Source organism: Nicotiana tabacum, chromosome 1 (assembly GCF_000715075.1).
Source record: "Nicotiana tabacum cultivar K326 chromosome 1, ASM71507v2, whole genome shotgun sequence".
NCBI lineage: Eukaryota > Viridiplantae > Streptophyta > Magnoliopsida > Solanales > Solanaceae > Nicotiana > Nicotiana tabacum.
Window position 1 is genome coordinate 174,634,645 of NC_134080.1, and position 16,515 is coordinate 174,651,159.

Sequence of the window (16,515 nt, forward strand, 5' to 3'; positions counted from 1 at the left end):
GGTGAGATCCTCAGGAAAACCCAATCACCAACCTCAAACTCCAGATCACGACGTCGGACATCGGAATAAGACTTTTGCCTGCTTTGTGTCGTCCTCAATCGCTCATGTATCACTTTCACCTTCTCAATGGCTTGGTGAATCAAATCTATCCCATATAATTCTGTTTCACCGACTTCGACCCATCCAACTGGTGATCTACATTTCCTCCCGTATAGTGCCTTGTATGGGGCAATTTTAATATTGGAATGGTAGATATTATTGTAGGTGAATTCTATGAGTGGAATATGGTCATCCCAATTCCCCTTAAAATCTAGAACACATGCTTGTAGAATATCTTCCAGTGTCTGAATGGTACGTTCAACCTGCCCGTCAGTTTGCGGATGAAATGTAGCTGAGATTCACTTGTGTGCCTAAACCCTTCTGAAAAGACCTCTAAAAGTTAGTCGTAAATTGAGCTCCTCGGTCTAATATAATAGATACCGGCACACCATGAAGCCTAACAATCTCCTTGATATACAACATCGCATAATCTTCAGCCGTGTAAGTTGTCTTAACTGGAAAAAAATGGGCACATTTTGTAAGTCAATCAATTATCACCCAGATGGATTCAAACTTATGATAAGAGCGAGGTAATCCAACAATTAAGTCCATATTAATCACCTCCCATTTCCAGGTTGGAATCTTTATATTCTGAAGCAATCCACCGGGTTTCTGATGTTCTATCTTTACTTATTGACAATTGGGACACTGGCCTACAAATTCTGCAATGGACTTCTTCATGTTATCCCACCAATACTGCTCCTTGACATCATGATACATCTTTGTCGAGCCGGGATGGATGGAATATCGGGATTGATGAATCTCATTCATAATCTTCTCTCGCAACCCTGCCACATTAGGCACACATAATTGGCCCTGGTATCTTAGTGCCCCATCTCCTTCGATCTCAAAAGCCGTAATTTTACACTGCTGAATGCTCTCTCTCAATCGTACTAAGATAGGATCTTCATATTGTCGTGCTTTTACCTTGGCTACCAAAGATGATTCTGATGTATTCTGTACGGTAACACCTCCTTTATCAGAGCCTAACAATCTGATTCTCATATTTGCTAGCTGATGAAGCTCTTTAGTCAACCCCCACCTACCTGCCTCAATATGTACTAAGCTTCTCATTGACTTATGGCTGAGAGCGTCTGCCACAACATTGGCTTTACCGGGATAATACAATATCTCGATGTCGTAGTCTTTCAGTAATTCAAGCCACCTACGCTGCCTCAAATTCAACTCCTTCTGATTGAAGATGTATTGTAAACTCTTGTGATCTGTGTAGATGTCAACATGGACGCCGTATAAGTAGTGCCGCCATATCTTTAAAGCATATATTACTACAGCCAATTCCATATCATGGGTTGGATAATTCTTTTCATGTTTCTTAAATTTTCTTGATGCATAAGCAATCACCTTCCCACGCTGCATCAATACGCACCCCAAACCTATACCTGAGGCATCACAATATACCACATAACCTTCTGTCCCTTCAGGAAGAGTGAGCACTGGTAAGGATGTCAATCGATTCTTTAGCTCCTAAAAACTACGTTCACAAGCGTCAAACCACTAGAACTTGGTAGCTTTCTATGTTAACTTTGTCAATGGTGCTGACATAGAGAAAAACCCTTCTACAAACCGCCTATAATATCCTGCTAGCCCCAGGAAGTTGAGGACTTTTGATGGTGTTATAGGTCTCGGCCAATTCTTTACTGCATATATCTTTTGAGTGTCGACACTAATACCCTCGTCAGATATCACATGGCCAAGGAATGCTATTGAGTTCAGCCAGAATTCACATTTGGAGAGCTTAGCATATAACTTACGATCCTGAAGCATCTGTAATACTATCCGCAAGTAGCTCGCATGTTCTGCCTCTGAACAAGAATACACCAGAATGTCATCAATGAATACAATCATGAACACATCAAGATAGGGCCTGAATACAGTATTCATGAGATCCATAAAAGCTGTTAGGGCATTTGTTGGCCCGAACGACATCACCAAGAACTCAAAGTGCCCATAGTCTTTGGAACATCCTTTTCCTTAACCCTCACCTGATGATACCCTGAACGTAAGTCAATCTTGGAGAAATACTTGGCACCCTGAAGTTGGTCAAAAAGGTTGTCAATACTTGGAAGTGGATACTTGTTCTTTATAGTAAACTTATTCAACTGTCGATAATCGATACACATCCTTAACGACCCATCTTTTTTCCGCACGAACAAAATTGGCGCACCCCAAGGTGAAATGCTAGGCCTAATGAAGCCCGTATCCAGCAAGTCCTTCAATTGCGCCTTCAACTTTTGCAACTTTACCGGGGCCATCCTATATGGAGGAATGGATATGGGTTGAGTGTCAGGCAACACAGCAATGCTAAACTCAATCTCCCTTTCAGGAGGAAGGCTTGGGAGTTCATCTGGAAATTCATTGACCATGGGGATTGATTGTAGAGTAGGCGGCTTTTCCTCTGCATCTCTAACACGAACGAGATGATAAATGTAACCTTTTGAGATCATTTTCCTTGCCTTAATATAGGAAATAAACCTACCTTTTGGTGTAGCAATGTTCCCCTTCCATTCAATGACGAGTTCACCAGGAAATTGAAACCTAACCATCTTCATACGACAGTCAACATTTGCATAGCATGAGGCCAACCAGTCTATTCCCATTATCATATCGACATCAACCATTTCTAACTCAAATAAATTTGTCGAGGTTTGACTACTACAAATCATCACAGTGCAACCTCTATATACCCTTCTAGCAATCACAGAATCTCCTATCAGAGTAGATACCGCAAGGGATTTACTTATCAATTGACGTTCAATACCAAACTTATTAGCCACAAAGGGTGTAATATATGATAATGTAGATCCCGGATCAATCAGCACATATACATCATAAGAAAAAATAGACAATATACCTATAACAACATCTGGAGACGACTCGAGATCCTGTCGACCTACTAGAGCATAGGTTTGATTTTGAGCACCACTCGAACTCGGCACTGCACCTCGACCTCTACCACGACCTGTCAACTATTGAAAACCCCGTGCTGGAGGTCGAACTGATGAGAAAGAACCAGACATAGATCCAGTCGGCTTAGCCATACCACCACCTCCTCTGTTAGGACAATCCCGCATTATAAGGCCAGGCTGTCCACAAAAATAGCACGCATCAGAACCTCGACGCACAGTCCAAGTGGGCGTTGCCGCACTGATCACAACGTGGTGTTGGGGGTCTCGTCTAACTAGTATCCCTGTGATGTTGCAAGCCTGATGCCCGTAAACTCTGACCTGGAACAAAATAGGTAAATCGATCATATTGAGGCCTCTAAAACTGTGGAGGAGCACTAGGTATAGGAGGCGCCGAACTCCTCAAAGATAGGGGCCTGACGCTGCCTTTGAAGTCATCAGAATACCTTGTAATTCTCGCCCTCTTATGTTGGCCCCTATCCTGCTCCCTATCTGCCCTCTACTGGCGCTTATGATCCTCTAGGATCTGTGCATAAGCCTAAATACGAGAAATATCCATGCCCTCCACCAAGAAGGCTGTTGTGCACTCATCTATCAGATGTGGTCCCAAACCGTTCACGAACAGATGCACCCTATCACTCATCTTGGCCACCATATCGGGAGCATTCCTTGCTAAAGATTCAAACTGCATATTGTACTCTCGCACACTCATATTACCTTGTTTAAGGTTCAAGATCTTATCAGCTCTAGCTCGGCGTATCTCAACCATCAAGTAGTGACGAAGAAAGGCCTCAGAAAAATCCTTCCACATAGTTGGAGGAGCGTTCGGACCCCTGGATCTCTCCTAACTATCATACCAGAGAACCGCTAAATCCTGTAGCTGATAAGAAGCCAACTCTACTGCCTCTGTATCACTAGCATGCATAACCCACAGTGTATGATGAACCTGATCAATAAAAGTCTGCGGTTCCTCCTTGGGGTCTGATCCGGTAAACACTAAAGGGTCTAGATTAATAAAATCACGAACTCTCATACTAACCGGTTTATCAACAACACCGGTATTCTGCCTCTAATCCTGAGCATCTACCAAGATAGTCAACAACTGCACCACATTCCGCATATCCTGGTTTGTAGTGCCAGACGGAGGAACAGGTGGTGTTGGGTGCCTCCTAATTTCCTCTGAAAGAGACGGAGTAGATGAGGTTTGAGACGGCACCTCACTCTGAGCCTCACTTTGGCCTGCTCTGGCTTGGGGCACCTAACTAGTACCCTCTCCCGCAGTTGTATCAAGCCATATACTAATTGTTTGCTTCCTAGTCGAAGGCATCGCTGAAAGAAAACAAGGTGAATATTAGAGATGAACACTTATGACTCAACTCTACACACGCTCTAGATTCAGGAAGAAGGTAACAACCCTAGATGTCATGTAGCCTCCTGATTATAAATGTGGCGCACTACACGTCCATAATCAAGACTCTACTAGACACGGCTCATAGACAATCCCTAGGACAGACTTGCTCTGATACCAAGTTTGTCACGACCCAAACTGGAGGGCCATGACAAGCACCTGACCATACTTGCCGACCACCAACGTACATTTTATCTAACCTTCTTTATTATCTTTTAGGGATGATGAGATCAATATAAATGGTAGACATGGATCATAGACAACCAGCAATAAAATATGATGGCATGAACATACATAACATGGGATGACCAGACAATCAAGAAACTATATATAAGGTACGAGCTACCACGCTACCATAAAAGACTATACAACAAAAGCCAGCCGACAAGGCATACCAAACTATACATGAGTCGACACCTGTCTATGAGCCTCTAAAGAAACATAAGTGTTGCAACATAGCCGGAACACGGCCCCGACCTACCCATAATGTCTATAACAAAAATGCATACCAACACCACGGCAAGTCCGAAGAAGGGATCTCGCCAATCACCGTTGAACTGGACAGCCTACTATGGTGAGGGAGCTTCACCTTCCTGTCTATTAGGACCTATAGCACGACATGTAGCATCCACAAATAAAATAACATCAGTACGAATAAAGTACTGAGTATGTAAGGCAGGGAACCATAAGTACGAATAATGTAAGCAGGGATAGAGAATATACAACTTGTAACATATGCGTACCTATGAGGGCTACTGACATGAAATGCATAATACATATGTATAAATACATAAACCTTTAAAACATTCGCCTCTGTGGGCATCATCATCATCATATCGTACCTGGCCATAATAGGCTCGGTAAAAAAATGTACCCGGCAATCATAAGGCTCGGTAGAATCGTACCCGGCCACGTGGAGCTCGGTAAAACCCAACTGATCAGTGGTTGCACAATAGGTACCGTACCCGGCCAACTATAGCGTGGCTCGGTAGAGTAAAATAGATACATATATATAATGCATGCTCGACTCATGGAATCACATTCTAAACCTTTCGGAGTGATGTAAGGTCGGTATCCTCTGTACATGTTATTAGGACTAACTCTTCACTATGAACCTCATAAGAATGAGGAAGTACCAACAATATTGATAACATAAGAATAAGAGAAGCAACATCAACATCAACCGTTCCATAAGAGGGGAAACAATGTAAGTACTGGTAGCTTCTAAGAGTAGAGTATCTTTGGAAGCTCGTTCATTACATTATGTACGATCGGAGTCGTGCAAAAGAAGGAAAGGGATAGCCTCACATACCTTGTATATACTGCCCCAATCTCAAGCTATGCAATTGTCAAAACTCCTTAGTCTACAATAAGAGAAACGATACTATCGTTATCATTTAAGCGTCATAACTATTAAGTATCGACCACAACCTATTTTACGATGAAACGGACAGCACCTGCCCTATATATATGACTTCACACAATTCAAAAAAATCACCAAACAGCCCAAACAACATCAATAATAATCAAATGAGCCTCCCAAAACAGTCCACGCACAACCTAATCACTTCATACATATGACGGCCACCGTAGTCGTGTCAAACGACCTGAAAATGTTACGAAGAACTACCAGCCCACAACCCTACATCTATATGGTGTTTATCCACGCCCTTCCTCCTCCAAAACTCCACAAAATAGTAGTAAAACACGCAGCCCAACAGCAACACAAAACAGTCCACAAAACAGTCTGCTACAAGTGAATAACTCGGACTCACGGCTTCCGATCACCGTACCGTGAGTTCTTACATGTATAGAACGAATTTCCATGAATTCACAGCAGAAAAAATGTATGAAAGAGAGCAGTAAACTTACCTTACTTGTTGTATAATCAGCCCTTCCATTGGTTCTTCAAACTCTAAGTTTTACCCCCAATTAGAACTTGAAAGAGAGGGAAAATCGATTAGGGTTTGTGTGGGATTTTTGGGGAGAAGTTGCAGGGGTTCAATCTGGTTTTGAAGGTCTGAAATATGGATGAAATAACTGAGTTGATAATCCCTTAAGGATGACTTTGGGGCTTTTAATTTTGTCCTCTCATTTTGGCAAGTAGGTGGTGCACCTACTTGTCACCTACCAATCTGCGCAGGCTCGCGAAAATACGAATATCTCTATACCCCAAATCGTATTGACAAACGGTTTAATGCGTTGGAAACTAGACTCATAGATATTTAATTTGGTGGGTAGATCACCCCGTAATTCCTTGTAAATTGGGAGAATAGCTTAGTAACATTTGACCTAATGTTTAAGTAAAATTATGAACCCAAGTTGCGACAACTTTTGTCGACTTTTGTTTCATAATTCGTTTGACTTCAAGACTTATGATATGGATATTATATGATTCAAATACCTTAAAACATGACCTCTCGAGTATATTAAGCACCTCTAGGTTTACCCAAAAATACGGCTGACAACATCATTGATTCGTTTAACTTCTAATACTTGTTAACCACCTTTATACACCTTTGTATCATTTAAGACCAATAGGATTAATTTCTTATCACCTTAAAGATAATCTCTTCATGGATTTATGTCGACTACCTTATGGCATGAACTAACGTACATGAATATGGGTTGTAACATTAACCTACTGAGAAGGATTCTCAGGGGTTCCTCTCATACAGCTGGTCGATGGGTTCAGCGATGGCTGTATATTGTTTTGGAGGTCTGTGATCAAAATTAGGTTGGGGTCTAGGGAAGTTTTGGCATGCAGGGGGTGATTGATAATGGGATGGTTGAGCATTATAAGTTTGGTAGACATGAGCGGGTTTGGAGTATCTGGGTGAAGTAGGTTGATATGTAGAAGGTGGAGATGATTGATAAGTTGGTGGTGGAGCTTGGTATGAAGGTGAGGGTGCTTTTTAATTTGGGGTTGGCTGGTATGTGAGTGGAGGTGTTGGGTAGGCTTGGTATTTAAGGGGAAACTTGGTCCTTTGTGCAACCATCACGGCCCTTACGTCCCTTTTCTTGGACACACTACCGGACTGTAAAGCCTTATTTGTAGCTTGCAAGGCCTCGAAATTTGTAACCATACCACTTTTAATATCTTCTTCAATTCTCTCACCTAATTTGATAATGTCGGAGAACTTGTGGTTCTCAATCATCATCAGCCGTTCATAGTACTGCGGGTCCTAAACCCGGACAAAGAACTTGTTCGTTTGCTCCTCTTCTAAGGCATGTCTGACCTTAGCAGCTTCGGACCTCCAGCGAGTAGCATACTCGTGAAACGTCTCTGTGGGCTTCTTTTTCAAGTTCTAGATATAGAACACGTCTGGTGCATTCTCTGTATTAAACCTGAATCGATCCATAAAGTTAGACGCCATGCCTACCCAGCTTGATCACTTCTTAGGATCTTGGCTGATGTACCAAGATAATGCATCTCCTTTCAAACTCGTCATGAACAGCTTCATGCGGATCCTTTCATCCTTCCCTACTCCAACCAACTTGTCGCAATATGTCCTCAGATGGACCCTTGGATCACCCGTAATATCAAACATTTCGAACTTAGGAGGTTTGTACCCCTCAGGTAGTTCGACATCAGGCTGTATGCAAAGGTCCTCGTAGTTCAGCCCCTCAATTCCTTTGCTTCCCTCAACTCCCTGAATTCGGCTAGTCAATTTCTTAAGTTCCTCGGCCAAGTTCCTGATAAGTAGATCCTTTTCATCAGATTCAGGTATGCGTGTGATAGGTTGGGTGGAGGGTGGCACAGTCTCCATATAGATAGGAGTGTTATGGTGGCCTCGTGTATGGGTGTGGAAATGGTCGTTTGTAGAGTTTTGAGGTTCTAGGATGAGTAGTGGAGTATTGTTTGGGGTATGGCAGGTGTTGCATTGGTTCTTTGGTGGAGCAGCGTGATGGTGAGGCGCGGGATGATTCTATTGTTTTGGGATATTTTGAGGAGGTGTAGGGTTTTGAGCGTTGGGAAAGTTGATATCTGTGGTGCTGAGGGAAAATGACAGGTTTGCCAGATTCCAAACCTGATCGAGCTCTTCCTGGAATTTCAATAGTTTCTGTTCAAGTTGTGACACATTCTCGTTAGGAACCCGAATACCCTGGCCATTAGTGGCCTCTACTCGTTCAACTATGTTCTACTTCATGATGTTGTTTAAATCTTCCATTTTGCTTTGTTCTTGCCTTTAATGGGACTAAGAGGAGGAGTGAGTGGAGGGCCCCTGGATCTTGTGAAATAAGATAATGATACCAGAGTGCACGAACTAACCTTTGGGAAGGGAAATAATAAAAACAAAAATAAAACAAAAGGTAATCAAGTCAGTGAGGATTATGAAAAGTATTGCAATATTTAAGCACATAATGCGGGAATGTAAAGAGTATCCTAATTTGGGAACCTCTTTGTGCCCGAGGTAGGCCTAGCAACAAATTGATTTGGAGAACTTAGAATGCTAAATGCCTCATTTTATTGATAAAGATAGGCGAATCCCAAAACGACACTAAATAAGCAAGGAATAAAAGTCACTAATGGACATTGGCCTTATTACATTCATAGAGCGAAAAAGTAAATTCCTATCTATTTGGTCCTAAAAGGACCTTCCCCAGATTCGACATCCTTGGCCCCGTCGAACAGCTTCCCCAATTCGCGAAGTCCTAGCAATAGGTATGCTCTGGCTAGATGTCCACTTTCGATCGCTTCAGCCTTTTGACAGTCTTCAAACCTTTTGAGAAATTTCCCCTCTAGTTCTACTATGCCTCACTCCAAGTACCCTAGCCTTTTGTTGGCACTGATAGCCATGTCTTTCCGTTCCTCAATCAACTTTTGGTTGGACTCTTGTATCTCGCAGTGTTCGCTCTCGCATTCACGGATCCTTTAACATATCTGGTTGTACTTGACTTGCACCTCGGCCTTTTCATCTATAATTCTGTGACCTCGAACGAACCCTGTCTGGACCAGACCATCGCAATTGTCTTCCAACTAACCTGAATATAAAGGAGTACAACCGGCATGATATCTGTTTGGCTCGATGGTGCCTTTCCCCATTACGATCTTGCAATGCCACATGTGTTGGGCTTGGCACTTGTAGGGACTATCATAATTTTGGAAGTTAGCTCGGAAATGGCTCATCTTGTCGACCCTGGGTATGACTTGCTTCCTACATGCTTGCCTCGTAACTTGAAGAGGGACGTAAGGGTATGTTCCTCTTAGACCAATCAGTATCAGGAAAGGTGCATCTCTGGATTGGACGATGAAATACTCTATTGGAAACCACTCGAACATCTATTGAACATGTTCTTTAGTCAAATTATCAAAGAGCTCAACCCATCCTTTGGCATTCTCAGGCTGAGCAAACATGTCGGGGATGTAATTCATTCGTTTTGGATGGTGGAAAGCGATGTGGTCATCCCAGAACCTTCGTTGAATTTCTTGTTGGTATTCACCCTTTTGGAGATGTTCCATGAGCAAAAGCTAAAGTAGTAGATTGCACCCTTCGAAGTGCCTCGCTCCTCGTCGACACTTCTCTAAGGCTCGGTATATGTCTGCGATGATCATGGGTACAATGGTGAATGTCTACCCACCAATCCCCTCCATTAGGGTCTTGGTTACCATATCCAACCTAGTATGGATTCTCCCTTTCTTCATTGGAAACACGATCAGACCCAGGAAATAAAACATGAAGACGAACACCCTACGATGAATATGTCCCAAGGACATGATGGCAAACTCGTTAGGGTAGGTACGGTAGGATTTGTTGTGACCGTACCTTTCATACAAGTAGTCAAAAGGAATGTATGATTCCTTCAGGCATACCAATTCTGCATTCTTCTTCAAACCCATCATTTTAAGGAAACCCTTGCCTGTGTGATTCTCAAGCATCAGCAAACCCGGAGTTACTGACACTAGACAAGCCAATCCCTCTATCTCCTTTAGCAAAGGTATCATTTCGATGTCTCCAAAGCGGAACATGGCCCTTTCACAATCCCAAAATAAGGTAGCAACTTCTATTATCATGTTGTTAGACTGGATCTCCAGGAGGGATGGTAGATTGCCCAGATATTTTCTGATGAGGGTTTTGTCACTAGAATGTAGATCTTCCTACCAACTTAGCAATCTTGGGTTGATATTGGTGATCATGCCGAATCTGGGGACTTCGTGCCTCATATTTCTGCAAGACAAACAAAGTTAGGCCCTTACCCCCACCAGACTCGACTATTTAATATCAACAATTAGCATGAAACATTTAGTTCTCCAAATAAATGCACAGAACGTGATGATGTCCGTTTGGGTTTAGGGAAACCCAGTGGACTTTTGGACAAAGCTATCTTAAAGGATCATTATGCGGACGACATAATTAACCCGGTTAGGTTTGACCATGATGCATGCACAATTTAAATAGAGTAAGATTTCTATGAGGTTTTAGACTGGTACCCTTGAGCGGACAACTCAAGGGAGAAAGCACGGAACTGTCGACTGCATCGCTGATCGACTAGTTTTACTGCAAATAAGCTTTTCCGAATTTAGGGGTAATGATATAGGAAGGGCGCAACCGCTCATCAAGCGTTGCTATAGTATTTGTTTGGCACGAGTGGAGTGTGATGTTGAGTATGATTATGCAATAATTAAAAGCATGTTGACACGTATTTGCACGTTAAGAAAGCGATAAATATAGCAGTTTGATTATAATTTAAACCAGCAGTAAAGGAAGGAAACAAGAAAGATATGTCAGTTTTGCTTTTGAAGAAGAAATTAAATGCTTAAAGCGATTAAACAAGTAATTTCACATAGGGAGGGGTACAAATTCACAAAAACGGTATGAAATGGTAAAAGCCTAAATATCCCCAGTAGAGTGACCATGATGTCGTGCCCCTTTTTTCCTTCGCGGAATCGGGTTCATGACATTTGGTTGGGACAACTCTTTCCTTTTGGGAAAGGGGGTTTCATTTTTGAAGAGTCATCACCTAACGATTTAAGGTGCGTTAGGGCACCTATACGGTTCATTCATAACTACGTTTGGTAACCAGAGATAGGATAAGGGCTTGAAATTATCCTAAGGGGAAGGTGTTAGGCACCCCTCAGGATCCACTAGTGTGGTTCTCGACCAGACATTTTTGTGAATTGTACAATTAGCAAATAAACAAGTATGGCTCAAATAGTAGGGGATTTAAGTTTAAATACACAAGTATTTGAAAAACAACTAGTGAAAAAAAACGAGATTTTGAAAAGAGTTACAATCTAAGCATGTTATGAATGTAGAGGGGTGTCCTAGGTTTGTTTGTAATACAGATCACATCAATGCAATACCCGGTATGACACTCCTCAAAGAGGGGATGTAATACAGATCACATCAATGCAATACCCGGTATGACACTCCTCAAAGAGGGGATACACGTGGAATTAACACACCGGACATCATATCCATATCTACCCTTTACCGTGCCGTGAAGGTAACTAAAGCGAAGGTTGGTCTTGACTCCTATTGCATGTTGCTACACGTCCCTTCCTATCAGTCCCGGAGGAATTTAGGACTCCTATCCTAAAAAGGGGAATATTCTAGGAGGACCCTCAGGTTTAAAGGCAAAATACTAGGAATCAAATAAGAACACATAAGACTGCATTTGGGGGAAAACACAGAAACAGATAGAAGGCTCATATACACCTCCACAAGTAATGCACATAGACAGCATGACTCGTACACAATTAAGGTCTGAATTTAGATCTTAAGCATGGTATCTAAGTGATAATATCATAACTAGATCTATTACATGACTCAGAAAAGAAGTTCGAATCAGGCTTGCCTACTAATTTTAAGCCTGTTAATTATTAAGCAGTACACACAAAGAGCAGTTTCCAGTTTTATAAGAGATTGGATACCTAAGGATTGCATAAGCATTTACCAGAACCATTAGAAGTTCAGAAGTCGTTTTTGCCTAAGAGTATGTTGTTCTAGGTGTTATAAAATACAGGGATTGTTACCAGTTTATTTTAAACAGGATAATCAAATGTGAAGCTATTTTTACCTCTTTTATAATTAGCAGTTTATACTAAGTGTGAATGTAGGTATGAATGAGATCCTAAAATATGGTATCTAAGATGCATGTATAAAGCTTATGATGGTTTATATGCAGAATTCCTAAATCAGGATTTCTAAATGCACGGCGGGATTGCAGAATTTTCCTAAAGCAGGGTTTCTAAATGCAGAAAAAGGTTACGACATTATAGACCATGTTGTCGAGTGTGCAAGAGTAGCAATCTTTGTTTCAGTGACCCTTTATCCTAAAACAGGATTTCTGAGTGATAAGAATGTCAAAAATGAGATGCTGAAACAGTATACATGAGACCTAAGAGCATGGTTTCTACTTCGCATACATGAAATATAGACCTAAAGCATGGCTTCTACCCCTTTTGATATCTATAACATGCATAGCTACCCTCTCCCCCTATTACACTATCCAAACCCCAATGTTCGTTTACAAATTATTACAGACCATGTGAATGAATTATATGAGAAAAGTAAAAATTATACTATAGAGAGTCTGAAACAGGCCCAGATTTTTCAACACCTGATTTGGACTTCCTCCTTGAGTTATGTAATAAACCACCTTAGGTGCCAAGATTGTTCCACAGTCTTTCTCACATCTGGGTATGTCAGAGTTCTCTAAGGACCTCAAGGGATCCCGGGAAGTGCTCAACCCAGATTTCATAGCCAAGACAGAGTAAGTGCAGTATGGAAAAGGGCAGCTTTTATGTGTCCAAGTTGAGAGGGAGCTCAAGGGTCCTAAGGCAAGGCTCGCACAAAAGGGGCAGAACCTAGTGGTCTAAGAGTATATGTGGGAGTGCTTGTCATGGTTTAAATAAAGGGTTGAATTGGAAAACAGTTTTGAAACAGCATGTCTGAAATAAGTTTGCAAAAACAACAGAACAGTTTTGAAAAGAAGAAGGGAATAGAAGCAATAATAACATGGAACAAGCCAGCACACATAGAACAAACTCAAAGTGTAGTATCATTTCAACATTCACAAGCAGGGAAGTAAGAGGTTGGGGACATAAAAGGCCCAAATCAGAAACATATAAACATGGATGAGAAGAGAAGCATATAGACCAGCAAGCACAAAGAACAAGTAATAACTACTACTTCAAAGAGTTAATAAGGGAATCATGCTTGAAATTAGAATAGTAATAAGACATAGGGACAGGGCATGGGAGTAGTCATGCAGGGTATATTACACATAATTAGTCATGACTTAGTGTTAACCAAGTACATTAGAAGACATACTAGTTGAGGGACGTAAATAGGAACTCAAGTAGACATGCTGATTACATTTGAACAAGAGAGGGCAGAACTTAAGCATGCTGAATAAAGCAGTAAACAAGAAGGGCAATTAAACAACATGAGCCATTAAGTCAGTGCAGAAAGAGACACGGATTGACAAACAATGGAGCACATAAGTTGAGTTTCAGAATTGAACTAGGAACATACCAGTTAAGGAAGCAAAGTGTAGAAAAAGTAAAGCAAGTAGAGCTCCACAGTCTAGCTTTCGCTTTCAGCCTGCTAGATAAGCAGTAGCACAAGTAGTAGAGAAAGGAGAGAGAGTTTGAGTGTGTGTGTTTGTATTCTGGCCTGTGTTCATGTGTTAAGACTGTAAAAGAGAGTCATTTATATAGTAGTTTGAAAACTGGTTAAAATAAGGCAAGAATCAATTGTTCAGTAATTATAGAACTCAGCATAGAAAATTGGTTCGAATCTCCCTTTGATTAAGGGAGTCAGTGTGAATGGTAAAGGGCAAGTGACAAATAAGGAAAGAAATCATACATGGTTGGAGTATAACAAATAAGGAAAGATTTCAAAAATAGTATCAGTATAGAATAGGTATTTAAGGCTAGGTTCAGAAAGTTTTCATACTAAGAAGACAATCAGTAGTAATGCAGACAAGGTAAGGGGAATTAATTAAGGTAAACAACTAATCAAATTAAGTAGAAAGGTAGGGGTCGAGATTCAGTAGCATAGAGTAGGACAAAATTCATGAAGCTCTGATTAAGGACACAACTTATTAGAAAAAATAAGTATCATAGAAAAATAGGGTAAGGAAATCAGTCAGCCTAATAGACGGGGCAAAGTTTTAAGGGTTTTTGAAAGAAATTTTCAATCACCATTGATTAAGGAAACCAGACTTGATCAAAGGGAGTCATGACTCTATACTTTCATCATATAAATAGAGGAGGTCCACAGATGTAGCACGAAAAACACATTTGAAGCATAGTCACAGAAAGAAGCAAAAGATGAACAAACAAAGTGAGCATAGTCATACAAAAGCGACATAAGTAGGATAGGGATTCAGGAAAACATATTCGAAGCAGAGTAATCACAGGACTCACGTAAGCAGGCTAACACACAGACACGAAGTAAAGAAAGCATGCTAACACTCAGAGAAACAAAGTAAGGAAAATTATAGAAACAAAGTAAAGAAAATCTTTAAAAAAGGGCTTTTAACAGAGTCAAGTTAAAAGCAGTAAGAGCACAAAATCAGTCAAAACAAACAAGGGAAAGGGTTTAATCATAACGAAATCAGTTAGAACATGCGTAAAAGAACTCCGAGAAACCCTAGTTTTAGAAAAGAATGACAAAAATCGAAATAGTTAGTTAAAACAGGAGATTTTTAGAGGAAAATGCTTAATAATACTTGAATCATCTCAAATCTTTATAGATCTGAGAAGAATCGAGCAGTAGCAAACTAGGGTTTCGAAAGATAGTAAAGATGAGGAAAAATCGGTTAAAAATTCATGGATATACCTAGATCTAAGACAAATCTAAAGAAAAGTGAAAAATCTCAAGAGTTAGGATTTCAGAGAACCCAGAGAAGATGAGAAAACCTTAGAACGTTACCGGTTTTAGCCGGAAAAGTCATGGATCTTACTCGAACAACCATGGATGGCCGGAAAAATGGCATGAAAGACCATAGATAGGCTCTCGGAGAGTTTTGAACAAGATATGGTCTAGATCTCTTCGAGATCCTTCCATGAAATTACAAAAACGAGCAAGCAGGAGATGTAGGAGACAAATATACGTCTCAAACAGCCATGGGAATCCATGGATCGAGTGAGGATCGAAGTGATTAGGGCTGGTTTTAGGTGGTGGCAGCTAGGGTTAGGTTTAGGTCTCAGAGAGAATTGGAGAGGGAAAGGGTTTCAGGGCGGCTGTTTGGTGAAAATGAAAGGGTTTGGGGAGTCGTTTGGGATTAATTATGGAAGGGACTAATGGGGACCGTTGATCTCCCAGATCAACGGTTGAGATTAAATGGGTAGGTGGATTCCGGGTTTGGTTTGGGTTTGGGCTTGGGTTCGGTGAGTTTTTTAATTTGGTTGGGGGTCCGTTGGATTTAGGCTAGGTTTGAAAGCCAATTTAGCCAAAATTTAAATAGCCCATTTTTCCTATTTAATTTATAAAAATAGTAGATATTTTCTAAAAAAATAATTTAAAAATGCTAAAATAATTTATAATATATAACTAGCAATTTAAAAATACAGGATCCAATTTTATGCATATAAAACATAATTAAATCTTAAAAGGGCTAATATTGCAATTATGTGCAATTTAGCTTTAAAAATATTAAATGTAATTATAAAAATATATAAAAATTACCTTAGCCATATTTTGGCATAAATATAGAAATCCAATAGATGAATTATCAAAAAATAATAATTTTGGAAATAATTATTGGGGATTTTATGGATAAAAGGGAGAAAATAAATCAATTTAAAACCTTAAATTTATGGAAAAAATAATAAAAACCTTGGACAGGCTTATATATGCATATATATGCTATTTTGAAGGTATTTTGTGTATTGAAAATATATAGGAAAAAATTGGGTATCAACATATATTTATCATTTCAGACATTGTATTTAGTAATTCTATAGAAGCTCATGCACTTAGTGACACTAGTTCTAACAGGTTTTAGATGAGTTTTTGATTTTGGTCTTGTTATTCTTTACTGAACTTTATCCTTTATTGTAATATCATGGTGTTTTATACCTAGTTTTGATCCTTTATTTTTGTTAAGTGTTGGCTTGCCTATCAAGCA